The 14,636-nt window shown below is 46.2% G+C and overlaps 1 protein-coding gene across 6 annotated transcripts in view; it reads left to right on the forward strand.

Annotated features, from left to right (window-relative positions):
* Nucleotides 1-14,636, forward strand: part of TMEM200A (transmembrane protein 200A) — a 531,959-nt gene that overhangs the window by 443,054 nt on the left and 74,269 nt on the right. Inside the window, exon 5 of one of the 6 annotated variants that reach the window (XM_085611872.1) lies at nucleotides 977-1,170. The exons of 4 other annotated variants lie outside the window; for them this stretch is intronic. The gene's annotated coding sequence lies outside the window, so the exon portion shown is untranslated. Of the gene's footprint in view, nucleotides 1-976; nucleotides 1,171-3,339; nucleotides 3,361-14,636 lie in introns of those variants that run through there. One more of the 6 variants, XM_085611875.1, reaches the window with a different exon arrangement.

The following is a 14,636-nucleotide window of genomic DNA, read 5'->3' on the forward strand; positions in this document are numbered from 1 at the left end:
GAGACAAGCGGCCGTGAAAGTTAAAGTAATCGCGGTCAAGCGTGGCGCGCGCGCCCGCGCACATGCACTGTAGCTCTAGGCTGGCCTGGTAGCACTTTTTGGAGCCCTCTCAAAAAGTCTCGCCAGACCAGCGCATGCGCTGGGTCAGGCGAGACCTAACAAACGGCAGAGCCGGTTGTCTCGTGATTTTTTTATTTTACTTACACCCGGCCTCTCGACTTTGGTTTGCCAGGCAATAGTTATTAAAGTTGTAGTGTCCGCCTTGCTTTAGACAAGCTCTCGCGCATTGCAGACGCTTGTTTACATCGCACTGTCTGTCCTCGGGCAAAGTACGTGCTATATAAAAAAAAACTGCAGAGCCGAGTTGTCTCGGGGTTTTTTTTTTTTTAACTTACGCCCGGCCTCTCGACTTTGGTTTGACAGGCAATAGTAAATAAAGTTGTAGTGTCAGTCTTGCTATAGACAAGCTCTCGCGCTCTCTAGGGCACGCTTACTGTACACTCATACCTACCCACTAGGGCCCCCTCGCTCGCACCTGTACCGTGAATTGCGCCTTCTGCTGCTCAGCAGCCAGCTTGAACTGCAACTCCGTGTTGACCTCTTTGGAGTTGCTGCCCGAAACACAGTCCATATTCAGGGAGTACTCAGCCATCGTCCCTAGTGACAACAGCTAATTCTGGAATACGACCTTCACCAGCCTCTGCTACAGCCACAAAAAAGCTCAACTGTACACCCCCCGGCTTTTTTATTTTTTTTTATGCACGTGTACCGCGGCCATTTAGGAACGGTTAGGATTTGAGAATTATCGGGTGGACGCCATGTACAGTACGTCACGATGCATGCATCCCAACGACCTTCTCATAATTATTTAAATTCTCATCTTGGCTTAGGATATATCTTCTAAGTAATGCGTATTTTGCTTCGAAGCATCTTTATCTACTGATCACCAACAGAGCTACGAATGCTTGTTTTGCAGTCATGCTGGAGTGTAAGGAGAGGCGGAGTGCAACGGATGTGAATTCAGCCAGCATTAAAGCTCTCTGTCAAACTTAAGGGCATGCCCAGGTCGTTTACTTCTGGGTGGAGGAGGTAGCCTTGGTGGTGAGACTCAGTTCTCTTCTCCGATCATGGCGGCGTTGCTGAGATTGAGCTGCTCCGTGGGTGCGAAAGGTCAGTGGCTTACGTCTCAACATGTTTGTGGAAATTACTTTGTAAAGGGGCACAGGGTGTATGTATAGTGGCTGTCACAGTCTGTTGACTGTCAACCCAAGTCTATGACCTCGAGGGGAGTTCCCATCAGCACTCCATCTCAAGCGAAGTTAGCAGACAATCCTAAAAATAATTGCATTTATATAGCTCGTTGTACCCCTGACAAGGCTGTCATTTAAGTATGTAAATTATGAGACCACATTGTATTAATTAAGACTGCACCCGCCTTGCAGGCGTTCATGCAGCGTGGGAGGGAAGGGGTGAACGGAGCATATTTAAAATTTAAAGCGCAATGCTCTGTTGAAAAAAAGCACGTTGTGCCTGCAGTGAGAGTAGCTCAGTAAGAAAAGAAAAAAGTGCTTAGCGGCTAATTAAGAGACACTGTCTCCCGCCACAAGTAAAAGATCCAATCCCAGTGGGCGGGGCAAAAAGTGGACAGGGTGGTAACCAAAAGGGACTAAAAAGCCTCCTGGACAATCCTAACACCCGGTTTTGCATAATTGGTAATGCAAAATGACGCGCACCAATGGAAAACACGGGGGGAGCAGAAAGGGAGCTTCTGTAATCGTATTGATTCCAAGAAGACCTCGCATGGGCGAGGGCAGCACTTGCGCTCTGCTAACGCCAGACGAGACCTAAAAAACCACCGATAGCAGTGCTCAATTTGAGCCAGTGGTTTCCTATTCTGGGCACCCGCACTTCATTGTCAACACTGGCATTTATGACAGTTGTTTAATGATACAATATACATTAAAAATTACCAATACCTGCCACTGAATTCATTTGTATTGCTTTGAGTGCTATGAAATGTCACCCTTGTAGGAGTGTTGTGGTTAGTAACTTTGTTGGTACTGCCATTGACAGTGCTGGCGGGAGCATTGAGTGGTGCAGGCTGCAGTGGCCTCCTGACAATGTTCCTGGCACTTAATATTTTTACAAATTAAGCACTGAAAGGGGAACCCTGGTGTGTTCCACTTAGAATGTGTCATAAGAATCAATAACTGTAAACATCATGTTATCTTCCACTGCTGCCTAAAATTTCCTTTTAGTCTATGGCCCTCCCTTAGATGATGCTCTGGGTCAGGTTTAGAGTTAGGAAGATAGAGTACTATGCAGCCAATGTGATGGAGATCCCTGTCTGTGGAACAGATCGTTTGACCGCCCTATATAGGGTCCGCAGGACAACCACTTTTCTGGCGAGGGAGCTCCCATTGGCTCAGTCGACAGAAAGTCTCCTATGACTGCCTAACAGATTAGGGATTGTTGGAGGAAGGGCATTACACCGCCCGTCAAATTTAGAGTGGTCGGTGGGATTTCCTTTATTTTCTGTCTGTCACTACCTGGTAAATTATGACAGAGAGGGACAGAAAAAAAGCAAACATTACCTCCACACCCTGGGAATTTTTTTGGCCGTGGTACTCATTAGGTGTTTGTTTTTCAATAACAAATTGCCACCATGGGGGATTTATTTAATAAATGTTTGATGTACAGCCATTAAAACCGGCAGTGGTCATCAACCAAACTTTTTGTACCTTGACAGAAACCGCCATGTCCGCAGCTCCTTTGAAGGTACAGAGATCACTGCTGGGTCAGTTGTGAGATCTAAATTTGGTGGACAGTAGTTTGTCAGGGTGGCAAATGAAATGTCCTCCACCGCCCAACTTTACATCTGGTCTTCTGTCATATGTTTCAATAGCTGATTTACTATCTCAGAGTGAATTAGAGAACAAACAGTATTTATTGTAGATTAAAACGTACACATTTATCAAACCCAGAAAGCCCTTGTAGGAAGCTGGCTCTGTATATACTATACCAAAATGAGGTGTAGTGTGCACAGAGTCCAGTGAAACCGCAAAGGTAGGTAGAGGTAAAAGTAGATAGCGCTTTACTCTCTATTTGTGGTAGTGTGGGCGAGCAGTAAGGCTGTATCACAGGGTAGTGTTAAGCATTTGTTTTTACATACTAAATCAGCAAATGATGTCACACACTCAAAGACTGAACTCAGACCAATTTTGTTTGTATAAAAATATTGTTAAGTTATTTTATTTGTAGAGCCAGGCCTGGTACAGGTAAGTGAAATAAATGCTTTGGAAAATATTATGCAGTGTTTACAAGTGAATGCAAGTTCAAATGCAGTGGTTTGAAATACAGGTAAGTCAAGGTATTGAAATTACTGTACAGATTACCTTTTTGTTACTTTTTCGATTAATTTTTAAGTTACTTTTTCTACTCAGTGTGATATGCCTAGATATCACACTGTAAAATTAGTTTTGCACAATTGTATTTTTTCAGGTTTCCATACAAATCAACATTAGAACATTTTTTCAGAGAAAAACAGTCAATAGGTTCCTAGGGAGGGAAATTAAGTTATCGGTTACCAGGTAAGTACTCAGTATTTGGGGTTGAGTTTCTGGGGTAAGAACAAGGGTTCCCCCAGGGTAGAGAATGCACTCTTGTTACACCGTCAGCTGCAGTACGGCGGCCGGGTGCAGAGTGCTGAGGCCCAATGTTATCCAACGGGGGATAAGGGGCCTCTGGTTAGTGGCTGCTCACGAGCAGGCCACAGGGTTGTGGGAGCAAAGCACCTGGTGTTAGGTTCAGGGCAAAGGGGGATCCTGTTTAGCACAAAAAGTGCACCCGCAGCGGCACTGGGGTGGCTGGGTGCATGGTGATGGTTTGCCGTTGGGTGCCCTGTTGATTGCAATGGGGTTTCTCCGGTTTCAAAAAAGACTGCAGGCTCGGGGACGAAGATCTTCTGGAGGTGACCACCGGTTGGAGAGGTAAGTTGGGATGCCTGAGGATGCTCGGACACCATTGGGGTGTCCACCCAAGGATTTGGGGTTTCGGGTGCAGAGGTGTCTTTAGGCTTCGGGTTTCTCTGACCAGCTCCGGTCACGGTCTGGGGGTAGTCTCTGGAAAGAGGCTGCAGGCTTCGCTGGCAATTTTGAGGCAGGTCAGAGATCACCAGATTTTGGGTCAGAATCACCGCAAAGACCTCCTCGTGGTGTCGGGCCACTCGAGCCGTCGGCGATGAGTACAGATGGTGCAGACTTGAAGATTTGGCCAGAGCCTGCTGGTGAACAAATCAGGTGTTTACTGGAGACAAAGTCTTTTCTTTGGATCGAAGGGCAGATCCTCTGAGTTCTTGAGGTTTCTGGCTGCAGCACACACACCGGAGTTTCGTTTCTGCAGGTTCGAGGTGGGGACAGGCCAGTAGGGTGTGGCTCAATGGTTAGAGTGGCAGACCTCGATGCAGAGCACCTGTCCGGGACCAGGGTTCGATTCCCAACGCGGCAGGGTCTCGGGCTATAAATTCCTCGGACCTGATATTCTCGCATCAGTGCCTATTTTAATCATGGGTCCCACGTTGCAACTCTGGGCAATAGCTTGCTTAGTCTCCACAACGGCCCCAACAGCGCTGGGATGCCTGGCTTCACCATGGGGGTGCCCAGGAGTGGACACTTCACACGGATAGCCAGGAAGGGTTCCTACAGCGGTATGAGTACAGCGCGGAGATACCCCCAGGGGTGATTCGGCGCTATATAAGCACATACACATTTACATTTAGGGCTGGGACTAAGTCAGTGGGCATCCCCCTCTTCTTAGTTTCTGCATGGCTGTTCAGTCCTTCTTCTTCTTTTCTTCTTGGTCATTGCTTGCCTGAGGAGGCAAGGTTCAGGGGTGCCCCTAAATACTAGATTTAGGGGCGTTACAGGTAAGTAAAGGTTGGGACCAATGGGTCCCTTCCTTGGGGTGCGTACACCCCCTATTATGCCACCCTCCAGTGGGAGGGGGGCATTTGCCTCACTATGGTTGGCTGGGTCCCCCATCTGCAAGATGGCAGGGTCTGAGAGTTGTGCTTCACCTCACCTCCCCCAACTGAAGGGTGGGGTTGGCAAAGGTGGGCACACCTCCCTTCCTCACTTGGTTTGCCCGCCGCTTCTCCCGCCCAAAGTGGGGGTCAAAACTGGTTTGGAACCAGTTGCTGGAAGCAACAAAAGGCCTGGTGGGGAAGCTTACAAAGGTGGTAAGCCTTTGAAGCTTCCCTTTCGTGGACCCTGCCCATCCTGGGGGAGGAGGCTAGACACCTCGTCCAGGGATGTGCATTGTTTCAGACCCACAAGAGCAGCAGGCTCTCGAACAAGGGGTCCAGAAAAATGTCTGGTGGTCGCAGCTGGCGTAATTTTTTAGGGGGCTTCTCTAAGATGCCCTCTGTGTGCATTTTTCATTAATTCCCACAGTGACATCAGTGTGGGTTTAATGTGCTGAGAAGTTTGATACCAAACTCTTTTTTTGTAAAATATGTTTATTGATTAACATCATATATCTCTCAAAAGTAATGCAATCAGGAGCTTTCACTTATGTAAAACATTCTATGGCACAGCATTCCTTATACAATCATGTTCACTTTTAGCCGATGGTTTACAAGCAGAATTACCCACGCCCCCTGCAAACCTTGCAGAGTACTACCTAGAAATGTCACCATCATATTTCCGTATTAAGATACACTGTGAGTATATGATTAGCAAGAAAATTACCCAGTAGCTCCATAGCGTAATCAAGATAACTAACACAAAATCTAGAACCTGTATCATGTTACATCCCCTCCCCCCTCCCTCCACCCCCTTCCCACAACTCCTCCGGCATGACTTATTGGCTGGATACATAACAAGGCACTCAATTCTTTGCAAGGTACACCTTAGACTTTCCCAACACAGGACCACTGAAAAACCAATTGAGATAGTGTCTTCTTTTTTCCCCCATCACCATTCTAACCAGATTCAGGGGAGGGCAGATTTTGTGTTTCTGTAATCTCCGAGTCCGCATCCATATCAGAGTCTGCGGATTTCAAAAGCTCTGCTAATGCCCCCCAGGCTCGGGCTGAGTCTAATGGCCTATCGCTATTAGCACGGGTAGCCGTTTGCAGCCGAATAACCGCTTCGCAGTCCGCCCACCGAATAAATTGCGCCTTCCACTTCTGCAATCTCGGCCCATGCTGCGCCTTCCAATTAGCAGTAATTTCCCGCTTGGCCAATACCAGCCCTAGATCTATAAATTTACTGGTTATTTTAGTCTTTGAAGTGTGGGGAAACCAGTGTAACAAGCATGGACTTATAACAAATTCAATCTCCCTGTCCGTAACATCGCAAAGTAGCGTCCACACTTCCCACCAGTAAGCCCTAATCCGAGGGCAGCTCCACAGCATATGGCGGAGGTCAGCTCCCTCTTCGTGACACCGCTGGCAGGGCGCCGCAAGTGTGTGAAAATAGTGTTGGATTTTGACTGGAGTAAGATAAGCCCTGTGCAAAATAGAAAATTGGATCTGTTGGAAACGATCATTCCTGGAGCACTTCCAGGGACGTTCAAGCAATTCAGCCCATATTTTATCAGGTATGTCCCCTTCAATATCCTCCTCCCAGCGCTGTTTCAGCCTTATAAGGGGGGCCAGCTTTTCGCAGGTCATCCGTCGATATAAACATGCGACAGCTTTAATGGTTCCAGCCGCCAACACCACATATTGGCAAGCCATGGATGTCCTCGGCTCAGATAGCCCTCCCTTCCACCGTCGCTGAATAGCCAACACCAAGGCCGCATGCAGCAGATAGTCCCCGTGAGGAAGACCAAAACATTCGCAGATGGACTCATAGGGCAACAGAATATTGTCTTCATACAAATCTCCTACAGCTGTCAATCCCGAATCACTCCACCCCGTCAGCGCCGACCAGTTCCCCCCATGTGGCAGCTGCAGACACATTAATAGCGGGATCTCTGGCGCGTATGGACAAGGGATCCGCGTCCTTCGCTGACTCTTATTCCAACACAACCGAAAGGTCTGCACTTCACTTGAGATATCCCCAAGACGAATCAGCTGTTGTAAAATGATCCTAGATAGCCGGTAGGCAGGGATCTGCCCCCGTATCATCTCCTACTCCCCGAAACTCCCGAGCCACCGCCTGGGTTAACTACTGCAGCTGAGCGGCTAAATAATAGGACTCCAGATCCGGCACTGCCAATCCTCCCTCTCCCCGCGGCCTCATCAACGTATGCAAAGCTACCCGACGTCGGCCAGCATTCCAGAGAAACCCCGGTATCATCTGTTGGAGTCTCTTAATAGTCGACGCAGGGATCCAAACTGGAAGCGTCCTAAAATATTACAGCAACCTGGGGAGTACCACCATTTTGAGAAGCGCCACCCTCCCCATCAGGGACAGCGGGAGCGACTGCCAAAATTCCATACTGCCCCGAAGACCTCGCACAGCTCTACCAATATTGCCCTCCACCAGGTCTTTGCGGTCATGGTAAATACGAGTCCCCAAATATGGTATACAAGTGTATTCCCACTGTACCTCCTCCGTATATCGAGGGCCCTCAGCTGTCTTGGAGGCGGGAAAAAGACATGATTTTGACCAATTCACCTTTAGTCCTGCCAAGTCTCCGATACATCGAAGCAGTCTCTTAGCTCCCACCAGCTCCCCCTGAGTATCAGCTAAAAACAGGAGCCAAGCTGCCGCAGTGCAGCGCCGGACGTGCAGCCCTCCAAAGCACCGGCCGCCAGCAGAGCCGCTCACATATTGTAGCCAGGGCAACTGCTCGCTATGATAGCGGTTTAAGTGTGGGTAGCAACGTCGGGTATTTTACCCCGAAGGGGCTCCGCCGCCACAGCTTCACCTCCTTTCCAGGGGCAGGACTCCCAGCGCCGCTTCCCAGGCAGCAGCCCACACGCCACACGGGAACCGCGACCTCTCGCAGTTCCTCACGCCGACCCTCGGCTCCAGGCGGGATGGGCAGCGCCGCGGCTGAGACCCGTCGAGGGTATTACTCCGGCACGTCTCGCTCCACTCAGTCCAGGATTTCTGCGAGGGTGCCAAAGGGTGTTAACTCCATATGGTACAAATTTGGAAGGAGCCGCATAGGTTATTCAGGAGAAATTAGCAGTTTGATGAGCCGACCTGCGGGAGCCTCACCACAGCGCGGCCATCTTGTTTGTGCGCCACCTACCGCCCCCTCTTGATACCAAACTCTTAATGGCATTATTGCACTTACAATGTCTAATAATTGACTTAGACACTGTAGGGGTACAGGGCTCATGCACCTGTACCCTCACAACTGGCATAGTGCACCCCGCTAGCGGGGTGGCTGATCTATGCCAGGGCAGTGGGTTGGAGGCATGGCACACAGGTATGTGTGCCATGTTGACTCTTCACTTTGTTGTGCACCAAAACCATAGCCAGCAAAGGCAGTGTGTGAGTCAAGAGGTGCAGGGCCTCTAAGGGTGGCACAATAAGTGCTGCAGCCCTTAGAGGCCTTCCCTGGGCACCTGGGGAACCAATTACCAGGGGCTGACCTGTGGCCAGAGAGTTCCAATTGGGTTTTGTCTTCAATGCAGTTTTAGGGAAAGAACAGAGGCCCTTGGTACCTGATTGGCAGGAGCCCAGGGTACACTCAGTCAAAGTACATCAGCAGTTCAGCAAAAAGTGTTGGCAAGCATGTAAAAAGAGGGCACTTTCTTACAGCCCTCACCTCTCACTCTTTCTACACCATATCTGAAAGGAGATAGGCTGCTCCCTACGTATTAAAAAGGTAATTTTCTGACATACTTTATGCGAATACCACAATGTGTTGAGCTGAGAGGCCCATTTTACTACCTTGTACTGACCATCATGCATTCCTTTTCAACTATTTGTTTCAGGACAAAATGATTCATGCTAAAATTAAAAGGGAGGAAAGGTATCCATAATTGGAGAAAAAATTATCCACTGGCTCTTTGCTTCAGGCCACCCATTACTATGATTGTTGTATAAGTGAGGTGTGAGAAAGAGCTTGACCCAGACTCTCCGACAGCCTGTTGCTTACCGGGACCTGGTTCGCTGTCCCTGCCGCCCCAGACCAGGAGAGCGCCCCAAGAAAGGAGGACAGGTGAAGGGATTAAAACATTTCCCCCCTCTCCCATGCAGGAGGAAGGAGGAGCCACACCAATCGGGAAGCTGGCGAAGAGGAAAAGAGGGTCTGTCCCTGGAATGGGAAGCGCCAGAGTGGAAGGAACACCAGAAAACACCATGGCGGAGGACACTGACGAGAGTGGACCAGGAGACGCGAGGGAGAGTGGACCCGGAGACGCAGAGGAAAGCGTACCCTGAGCCGCAGAGGAGAGGAGACCCGGAGGCGAAGAATCACCTGAAGAGTGGAGCGAGGACTGGTGGCCCCCCCAGGAGATGTGCATCGACCGCCGCAGCTCCAGAGAGTTGCGGCTAGGGGCACATCCTTGGGAGAAGGTTCCCCACCAGAGACCTGGAAAAAGGAAGAGGAGGAAAGTGATCAAATCTAGGCCTACAGGACTTCAAGAGAAAGAAAGATACAAAGAAGAGACATGATGAAAAACATATTTTTTGTTCCACTTATGAAACCTAGCCAGTAAATAAAAAGCAACCATAGCAAAACATATAAAGCCTCCTAGCTTCTGTTTCCTCCATCCCTCTCACATGGGGATTCCCCAGACTTTACCAAATATATACGTAGACACCTAACAAAAGATGCTTGATTAGGTTGATCCTCTAACTCAGTGGAAAGTTAGTAAATGGAAACATTACAACCATTTTTAATATAATAATCAGATTTATAGACTGCTGGAATGCCCAGCCAGGCCTCCAGGCGCTAGAAGCGGACATAGGCATTTCCTCAGTGGCTCAATCACTGAACTGCCAGCTACTCAGCGGTTTCCGGAACTGAAGTTTTCCCATGTTGAGTCACAAAGAGAAAGGTAACTCATTCCAGGCCTCGGATGCAAAGTAAGACAAGGATCTTCTCCCCTCTGGTTTTGAGGAGGATCTTCAGCATCTTCAAAAGAGAGGACTCTCCTGATATAAGAGGCTGGAATGGCTGATAGTGGAGAAGCCTATTACAGCTAAACTCTTGGTTCATCCCTGAATTAAAAACTATGTTCAGAGAACTTAGGAATCTTTATTTACAGTGGCTTTAGAACTAAACTCAGGAGGCAAAGTAAAAGTTTTTTTTTTTAAATTAGCTGTAAAGCAATCTAAAAAAAGCTAAATTCCCAAAAATACAAATCCTCCAACAAGCATACGTTTTCAGCTCGTAATCAACCACAACTTGTTTCATCAAACCAGAAAGAGGAATGTATAGAGTGTTGCATCCTGTTTGTAGACAATTTTACTAAAAAGATAGTCCATCAATCAATGAAAATGTTTATTTGGGGGATATTCCCCATAAAACGCAAGACAAACACGAGTATAGAAATAAATATGCAAATATTTCATAAGTAAGTATATAAACATTCACATGAAAAGCCATAGGTTAGACAAGAATTTGATTGTGTCATTATTTATAATAAGAGCCTCTGTTGCTTACTTTTTAACCATATGGTGAGTAAGAGTTTATTCAAGCCAAAACCAATTAGCATACCTGTAGCTGACTACAAAACTCTAAATGTGATGCGAAAAGTTTAAACAGAGTGGTCTTATCCACTTTCTTCTTGGTAATTTATATACTGGAAATAAAAAAGCATGTCGAGTTTTCTCATTCATGTTATTACATGTTTTACAAATTCCAGAGCCATCAAGGCTAGATTACCATTTGCACATAAAACTATTAGTGAATAGGTTTCCAAAACTAAACTTGATGTGCAAAGTTTTTGCCTGAATAGGAAGTATCTTATCCAATTAAGATTAAAAAAAGGGGACAGGCTTGACAACCAAAAAATTGTCAGTGAGACTGATGCTTTTCTTGAACCAATGCCACTCTTTCAGCACATATTACCACAAAGCAACTTTTACAGTGGCTCATGTCACCCTATTAAAAGAAGACAGATCGTGTCAGAGAATTTCTACACGAGACCCTTCGACCATAATGTAACGTCGCCACAGCAGGGTGAAGTCTTTTTTAAGGTTCCAAATATCTAGTTGGCCATTTCTGGCAGAGAGCAATTCAGGTATCAACCACAACCTCACACAAAAAATATGGGGTTTAAAAGCAGCTAACCTCCCTACTCTCCTGAGGTCAGGATCAAGAAAAAGAGGTCAAGTTGAACTGCTCCATGGCAAAATGAACCAAGATTTTAAAATGTTGGTCTCCTTCCGTGACATATATTTTACATTGACCATTTCTCAGATTTCTGCTCTATATAGAGCTGCTGGTTGACCCTAGCCTCTCTTCACATCAATGGCTGGCAACACAAATCTAGAGGTTGTGGCTTTGTACACTTTAAAAACAGCAGCAGCTTTGTGGAGCATTATTAAGCTACTCTTTTGGATGTGCAGGTTCCATATTAGTGAACTGTTGACCTTGATGCCCAAGTAGTCAAATTTGACAACTTCATCCAACTGGATTCCCCCATCCCCAAGCCCCCTAAAAGATTCATGTGGTCTAATGGCCAAGTATTTCGTTTTTGTAAAATTAATCTGCAAACCCCGCGAGTCACAAAAAAATCAGAGAATTTATTCAACAGGTTTTGTAAGTTCACTCAGGATTGGAAGAGAAGAAAGGTGTCGTCACCGAAAAAGAGTGCTGTGATTGGGTTACCATTAACAATAATGTGGTTGCCCTGTGTCCCTCAGAACCTGGGTATACAATATTACAAAGCTACAGTGCGTTCTTTAGAGATTCGCAATTTCTTTGTGAAATGATGGTGCTCACCTCAAATACCAGTATATTAACCAATTAATGATCAAAACAACATCTACAAGTCAGTGCTTGTATCGAGTGACTTTGAAAGAGATCAGTTAATGATTGACACAAAACACACAAGTCTGCGATAACTCAGTATATTCGTATTAATATATCCAAGTTATACAATAGAATGAGAATTCAAGTCTCACATATGGCTGTTATACAAAAGTAATAAACTTGTGACTCTTTGACAAGGTGGCACATTGTGAACAAGTGAATCCACCACAAAAAAATCAGCGAATGACAAACATAGTGCATATAAAAATGTTTTGGAAAAATTTCCGTTTTTCTCAATCTATTCAGCACAACAAGAAAAAAACCTATTGTACTAATAGCGAGTTCTTGTTGGCAGAGGATACGGAGCTTTAATGCTAATATCGTTGACGTTTTGACCCTGAAGGTATGCGTTTCTGCAAAATCCTCACAACAGGTCTTCCTCAGGACTATACGTATGTGTACAGCCTGGATAGAGAACAGCGGAGTGTGCTTTGCTGATGCTGAGTTGTAGACATATGCATCTCACCCACAGAGAGATGTGATTTTAGCAATCTGTGTGTTCAGTTTGGGTCCCAATGTTATTATCCGTTAAGTGCACAATGGAAATAACGGGACGTAAGACACTGAATCAGGTGCTTACTGATCTTCTTACCTTTCACACGTGTGCCTGTGTACACGTGCAAAGACAGAAGAATAGTGGGAAGACAGAAGAATAGTGGGAACTCTGTTTTGTGGTTGAAAAACAAGAACCCCATTTCAATGATGTTTCCACTTTAGACAACCAAGAGGTGAGAGGCCAACAAGTCAACAATAGCTTTATTCGGTTAAAGAGGTGAGAGGCATATCACCAATGAATGATTTCTGTTGTATGCAGAATCATAAGATGTATAGTTACAGGTACAAAAAAATAAAACCAGACTTGTAGGCCAATAATGATGTACATAGTGCAGGTATTCTATGAGAGGTGTTCTACGGTCTCATAAATTCAGTCAATAGTATTTTTAAATAGTCTCAATGAAAACAAATGAATATCTTGCATTTATGTCTGAAAGTTCAGGGAAATCTGCAGCTTTTCAACCTACCAACATGTATTTGTGTGATGGAGACAGTCAGAGGGCTAACATTTCAAAGACCATGTATAAAACATACATTGTTTTACTAAATTGCTATGATTTTGAGGTGGATGTGGCAAAACAAACAGTACACATTAATTGTTTGTCTGTAAGACTTAATTGCAATTTCATTTTCGTATGTTGTTCTTGGTAAAAAATAATAGTCACACAGACTCTTTGACAACCTATATATCGCTGGTATCACACCCTGGAGGAAACTGAGGGAGGTTCATCCTTTTATCCAACAGACCACCTAGCATACTTCTGTGTGAAAAATACAAAAAAGCAGAATTTAGGAACTCTGTTTTTAGCAACAAATGACAACTAGCCAAGAAGCAGGAAAATAAGTAGGATGCATGAACCATTTCCTTTGGTCTTTACAGTGCTTAATTTTTAGCCAATGGTTCCAGGTGGGACTCACGGGCAGGCATTGTTCAGGACTGGCACCTATTTTTCCTCAGCACACTGTGATCCAGAGCAAAAGAAAGAAGAACATAAAAGGGAGAAACAAATGAAGTGAAAGATGGAAAACAGTGACTAAAGGCCTCATTACTGTCACGGCTGCCGTCACCACTGACCCAAGATGGCGGCTTGGGACTGCGCATGCGCGAGGAAGTCAGGCAGGCTCAAAAGCCTGACTTCCCCCGGATATCGCGCTTTGCGTACTAGTATTCCTGAACTTTCACTCCACGCCGAATCCCTGGCAGCTTGTTGTGTTTCCCTACCTGGCAAGCGTAGGTATTTCTTTTCCCTAGGACCTGCTTCCTTTGTGGTCTCCCGGAGTTGGGACCTCGGTCAGCCTGCTGGCCCCGCAGCAGCTGGTGATCAGTTCTTCTGCCTTCTATTTTACCCGCACTATCCCCTAGCCGGTCTCCAGAGAGGGTGGGTTTCGCGGGTAGGTGGAGTGAAGGCTTTGGGTTCCTCCCGTCGGCCGGACTTTGATGTTCTGCCGGCCGGCCGGACTACTGGCTGTTTGCTCTGCCTGTCTGCCGGATTGCCCCTACTCTGTGGTCCCGCTTATCTGCCCAAAAGAACCTCATTCAGCCAACTGCTCTTCACTGTTGATAGAAACGTGGACTACTTCTGGCTGTTTGCTCTGCCTTTCGGTTGGATTACTCCTTATACTACAGTCTCGCTCATCTGCCCTAAAGACTCCCAGCCAAGCTTACTACTACACTGCGGGTGAAGGCGCGGACTGCCAAGTGGACTCTAAAGTTACGGTAACAGCGTGTATTCGCTACCTTTTTGTTTCTTTTGTACATTGGACTTCTTTCATGAAGATAGAGGATATTATTCTCTCAATGTTCAGAAGTCTAGACGTCAAGCATGTTTCCCGAAGAAGGTTAGGACTCATGAAGTAAATTCACCAATCAATAGTTTAGCCAGAATGGTGAGCAGAATTATTATTAACAAGACTCTACTAGTGTAATACTTAAGGGTTCTAGTGTGTATGTACTACTCCTTCTACTTCTTTTTCACAGCTCACGTGTTCTGGACTATACTACCGCTTCCCCAGCCCTATTCAGAAGAAGGGAGGATTAAGGTACTAGTAAAGGGGGTAATAGTGGTTGCATACAGCCAGATATATAGCGGTTGCATACAGCTATACAGACATTGCCACCTAACACGCCCCTT

This window comes from Triturus cristatus, chromosome 6 (assembly GCF_964204655.1).
Source record: "Triturus cristatus chromosome 6, aTriCri1.1, whole genome shotgun sequence".
In the NCBI taxonomy this organism is placed as follows: domain Eukaryota; kingdom Metazoa; phylum Chordata; class Amphibia; order Caudata; family Salamandridae; genus Triturus; species Triturus cristatus.